This window comes from Triticum dicoccoides, chromosome 1A (genome assembly GCF_002162155.2).
Source record: "Triticum dicoccoides isolate Atlit2015 ecotype Zavitan chromosome 1A, WEW_v2.0, whole genome shotgun sequence".
NCBI lineage: Eukaryota > Viridiplantae > Streptophyta > Magnoliopsida > Poales > Poaceae > Triticum > Triticum dicoccoides.
The window spans coordinates 486,529,044-486,535,164 of NC_041380.1; positions in this window are offsets into that span (position 1 = coordinate 486,529,044).

Sequence of the window (6,121 nt, forward strand, 5' to 3'; positions counted from 1 at the left end):
GGCTAGAGCCTAGAAGAGGCCGGCTGATTATCCCCTGTCGACTGGTAAAAGAGAGACAAGTCAACAGCTGCTTCATGCGGAGATACAGAAAAAATGTGTGTGTGCATCCGGCTTCCCAGAGCCGGGTGAAGAAAAGGCTGGGTGCTCATGGCCGACTGGCAGAGAAAAGTCACGCCGGGTGCCCAGCCGGCTTACTGAAAAAAAGGAGGATCCGACTTTGCAGACTGCAGTCAAGCCGACTACTCCGATCAACAGCCCGCGTTGCCGCTGGGCTGGCTGGTTCGTCTGCCCGCTTCGCTGCCTGGCCGACCGAGGAGTCGGTCCATCTGAGCACAGCCGACTGATGAGGAAAAAAGAAGAAGACAAAGTAGTTGCCGGGAGATCCGGCCCGACTGCTCAGCATTCGGCCCGAATCTCGGGGGCTACACCCAGCGGGTGCGCTGACGCGTCCCCGCGAAGAAGAAGACAAAGTAGTTGCCGAGAGATCCGGCCCGACTGCTCAGCAGTCGGCCCGAATCTCGGGGGCTACACCCAGCAGGTGCGCTGACGCGCCCCCGCGAAGATTGCAGACAAGAGAAGAGTTTTGTCCGGCTCCGAGCAGCCGGCGGAAGAGAAGAAGAAGAAGATAGGCGCTGCAAGATGCATCGCCGACTGGCCGGTCGAGCCTGACTGGCCAGGACCCCTTCGAGCACCCGGAGGCTCAACCTCCGTCTCAACTACACGAAAATCAGTGTGAGCTCCTCACCCGCATATTTTTTGCACCGCAAGAGCATGGATAACCCCGAGTGATGCTCGGGGGCTATCTTCACATTTTAATTACAGTTGCATCACTGTTTGCCCTAGCGCCAGCCAGAGTTGGCCCGGGGGCTGGCCGCTTGGCCTGAGACGTTTGTCCCCGCAGACGGCTTAGTAGCGTGCGCGGTACCAAAGGCTCACTCTTAGTCACAAACCGCATAGCGGCTGTCCGGCTAGCAAGAGTGAGCGCTGGAGGCCACCCACGCGAAAAACGTCCGGGAAGAAAAATGGTTCGGGCGACCCGGCCGTTTTCCTTTACAAGTATCTACTCGGTTGAATCTGCTCCCAGACTCTGAGTACTGTACACTCCACTTCGCGGTCCACTCTCAGCCACAGAACACAGAGCGGCTGTCCGTCGAGCGAGAGCACAAGCGAAAAAGCGGAGAGAACATGAAAAAGATTGAAGGGGGCTCGGACGAAACTGAGTCGACACCCTCCGCATAAAACTTGCAATGCTAAAAGCAAACATTTGATATATCCGCATGGACTAACTTTGTCTTTTTTCTTGACAATTTCCATGAACACTCGCCAAAAAACCTCCGCCCAACTTTGCCAAGTTGCCCGGAGGCTTGGGGGCTACTGTCGGAGTAATCGACCACGGGTACCTTGAGGACGGCAAGACGATATTTCAAGACATCGGGGCTAGCAAAGCCCCTCAGTCCGACTGCCAGGTTGCTCCTGCCGGCTCCCCGTCCGACTGTTCTACCCGGCCGGCTGCCGACTATGCCAACCAGCCTGCCTGCCGACTACGCCAACCAGCCTGCCTGCAGCCCAACCCGACACCGACAAGACACCGACGAGACGGCCATACCGCGGACAAGACAACCGTACCGCGACGACATCATGTACAGTGTCACTTGTCCCCTGGCACTATTTATGAAGTGACCCAAGGGATAAGCATGACATGCACCATGCCTTGTCCATGCCACTACATAGCTTAGGAAGTAAGCTAGCCCACACTATAAAAGGGGCACACATCCATCCATCCACTCACTCACGCCACATTCATTTGGCCACAAGGCCACTCACGGCCACAAGCCCTGGCCATACTTGGCCACTAGAGCCAGCCATACGCATGCATATACGAGATCAGATGCCCCTGGCACTGATCTCAGATACAGCTCCAGGAGCACTTTGTACCAGATATATCATATATACTCAGACATGCAGGAGTACGGGTATTATCTCTCCGGAGAGCCCCGAACCTGGGTAAACTAGCGCGTGCTACTCGCATACCCGCTCCCGGTCCTATCAGCAGCAGTCTTACCCTCACACTAAGCCCTTGTGGCATCTGTCGACTCGCAAGCCCCCCGTGAGAATACCACGACAGGGATACCGACGATCGGATCTCGGGCAAGTAACATACCGATAGGCAAAGGGATTGTATACAGGATTGATTGAATCCCCGACATCATGGTTCATCCGATGAGATCATCGTGGAACATGTGGGAGCCAATATGGGTATCCAGATCCCGCTATTGGTTATTAGCCGGAGAGATGTCTCGGTCATGTCTGCATGGTTCCCGAACCCATATGGTCTACACACTTAAGGTTCGGTGACTCTAGAGTTGTAATGGGAATTGTATGTGGTTACCGAAAGTTGTTCGGACTCCTGGATGACATCCCGGATGTCACGAGGAGTTCCGGAATGGTCTGGAGGTGAAGATTTATATATGGGAAGTCCAGTTTCAGTCGCCGGAAGGTTTCGGGGTTATCGGTATTGTACCGGGACCATCGAAAGGTGTCCGGGGATCCACCGGGTGGGGCCACCTACCCCGGGGGATCAAGTGGGCTGAATATGGGTGGGAACCAACCCCGAAGTGGGCTGGTGCGCCCCCCAAGGGCCCAAGGCACCTAGGGTTGGAAATCCTAGGGGGTGGGGGTGAAGGAAGTATGCCCTAGAGGCAATAATAAAGTTATTATTTTATATTTCCTTATATCATGATAAATGTTTATTATTCATGCTAGAATTGTATTAACCGGAAACTTGATACATGTGTGGATACATAGACAAAACACCGTGTCCCTGGTAAGCCTCTACTAGACTAGCTTGTTAATCAAAGATGGTTAACGTTTCCTAACCATAGATGGGATCACATCATTCAGAGAATGATGTGATGGACAAGACCCATCTGTTAGCTTAGCATAATGATCATTCAGTTTTATTGCTATAGCTTTCTTCATGTCATATACATATTCCTTTGACTGTGAGATTATGCAACTCCCGGATATCGGAGGAATACCTTATGTGCTATCAAACGTCACAACGTAACTGGGTGATTATAAAGATGCTTTACAGGTATCTCTGAAGGTATTTGTTGGGTTGGTATAGATCGAGATTAGGATTTGTCACTCCGAGTATCGGAGAGGTATCTCTAGGGGCCTATCAGTAATGCACATCATGATAAGCCTTGCAAGCAATGTGACTAATTAGTTAGTTGCGGGATGATGCATTACAGAATGAGTAAAGTGACTTGCCAGTAATGGGATTGAACTAGGTATGAAGATACCGATGATCGAATCTCGGGCAAGTAACATACCGATGACAAAGGGAATGACGTATGTTGTCATTACGGTTTGACCGATACAGATCTTCGTAGAATATGTAGGAACCAACATGAGCATCCAGGTTCTGATGTTGGTTATTGATCAAAGATGTGTCTCGGTCATGTCTACATAGTTCTCAACCTTGTAGGGTCCGCATGCTTAATGTTTCGATGACGATTTTGTATTATATGAGTTATATGATTTGGTGACCGAATGTTGTTCAGAGTCGCATATGAGATCATGGACATGAAGAGGAGTCTCGAAATGGTCGAGATGTAAAGATTCATACATAGGATGATAGTATTAAGACACTGGAAGTGTTCTAGGGGTACCGGGTACGTATCGGGTCATCGGAAGGGGTTCCGGGCACCTGCGGCAAAGATATGGGCCTTATTGGGCCTAGGGTGGGACAGACTAGCCCCTAAGGGGCTGGTGTGCCCCCATATGGTCCAGCCTAAGTGGAGAAAGGAAAATGGGAGGAGGAAAGGAAATAGAGGGAATAGGATTCCCCCTTCCTTTCCCCTCTCCCCTCTTCCCTTCCCCCATCCGGAGATAAGTAAAGGGGGAGGCCGAATTGGAGGAGGCCCCCAAGTAGGATTCCTCCTACTTGGGGTGCCCCATGGTTGTCCCCCTCCCCCTCCCACCTATATATATGTGGGGAGGGTCGCCTAGAACACACAACAAACATTGTTAGCCATGTGCAGCGCCCCCTCCATAGTTTACGCCTCCGGTCATATTCGCATAGTGCTTAGGCGAAGCCCTGCGCGGATCACTTCACCGTCACCATCACCATGCCGTCGTGCTGATGGAACTCTCCCTCGACACTTTGATGGATCAAGAGTTCAAGGGACGTCATCGAGCTGAACGTGTGCAGAACTCGGAGGTGTCGTACATTCGGTACTTGATCGGTTGAATCGAGAAGACGTTCAACTACATCAACCGCATTAAACTAACTCTTCCACTTTCGGTCTACGAGGGTATGTGGATACACTCTCATCCTCTCGTTGCTATGCATCTCCTAGATAGATCTTGCGTGATCGTAGGAAATTTTTTGAAATTGCATGCTACATTACCCAATAGTGGCATCCGAGCCAGGTCTATGCGTAGATGATATGCACGAGTATAACACAAAGAGTTGTGGGCGATAATAGTCATACTGCTTACCACCAATGTCTTATTTTGATTCAGCGATATTGTTGCATGAAGCGGCCCAGACCAACCTTACTTGACCACGTTCATGAGACCAGTTCCACCGACAGACATGCAACTTGTTTTGCATAAAGGTGGCTGGTGGGTGTCTGTTTCTCCACTTTAGTTGAATCGAATTTGACTACAGCCGGTCCTTGTTGAAGCTTAAAACAGCACACTTGACGAAAAATCATTGTGGTATTGATGCATAGGTAAGAATGGTTCTTGCTAGAAGCCCATAGCAGCCACGTAAAACTTGCAACAACAAAGTAGAGGGCGTCTAACTTGTTTTTGCAGGGCATGTTGTGATGTGATATGGTCAAGACATGATATAAGTTATTGTACGAGATGATCATGTTTTGTAAAAGTTATCGGCAACTGGCAGCAGCCTTATGGTTGTTAGTTTATTGTATGAAATGCAATCGCCATGTAATTACTTTACTTTATCACTATGCGGTAACGATAGTCGTAGAAGCAATAGTTGGTGAGACGACAACGACGCTACAATGGAGATCAAGGTGTCAAGCTGGTGACGATGGAGATCATGACGGTGCTTTGGAGATGGAGATCAAAGGCACAAGATGATGATGGCAATATCATTTTACATATTTTGATTGCATGTGAAGTTTATCTTTTATGCATCTTATTTTGCTTAGTCCGGCGGTAGCATTATAAGATGATCCCTCACTAAAATTTCAAGGTATAAGTGTTCTCCCTCAGAATGCACCGTTGCGACAGTTCGTCGTACCGAGACACCACGTGATGATCGGGTGTGATAAGCTCTACGTTCACATACAACGGGTGCAAGACAGTTTTGCACGTGCGGAATACTCGGTTTAAACTTGACAAGCCTAGCATGTACAGACTGAAGGAAATATGCCCTAGAGGCAATAATAAAGTTATTATTTATTTCCTTACATCATGATAAATGTTTATTATTCATGCTAGAATTGTATTAACCGGAAACATAATACATGTGTGAATACATAAACAAACAGATTGTCACTAGTATGCCTCTACTTGACTAGCTCGTTGATCAAAGATGGTTATGTTTCCTAACCATAGACATGAGTTGTCATTTGATTAACAGGGTCACATCATTAGGAGAATGATGTGATTGACATGACTGAGGGAGTCCTGAATTAGGGGATCTCCGGACAGCCAGATTATATCCTTTGGCCGGACTGTTGGACTATGAAGATACAAGGTTGAAGACTTCGTCTCGTGTCTGGATGGGACTCTACTTGGCGTGGAAGGCAAGCTTAGGCAATACGGATATGTATATCTTCTCCCTTGTAACCGACCTTGTGTAACCCTAGCCCCCTCCGGTGTCTATATAAACCGGAGGGTTTTAGTCCGTAGGACGACATACAATCATACCATAGGCTAGCATCTAGGGTTTAGCCTCTTCGATCTCGTGGTAGATCAACTCTTGTAATACTCATATAATCAAGAATAAATCAAGCATGACGTAGGGTTTTACCTCCATCAAGAGGGCCCGAACCTGGGTAAAACATCATGTTCCCTGCCTCCTGTTAGCATCCGCCTTAGATGCACAGTTCGGGACCCCCTACCCGAGATTCGCCGATTT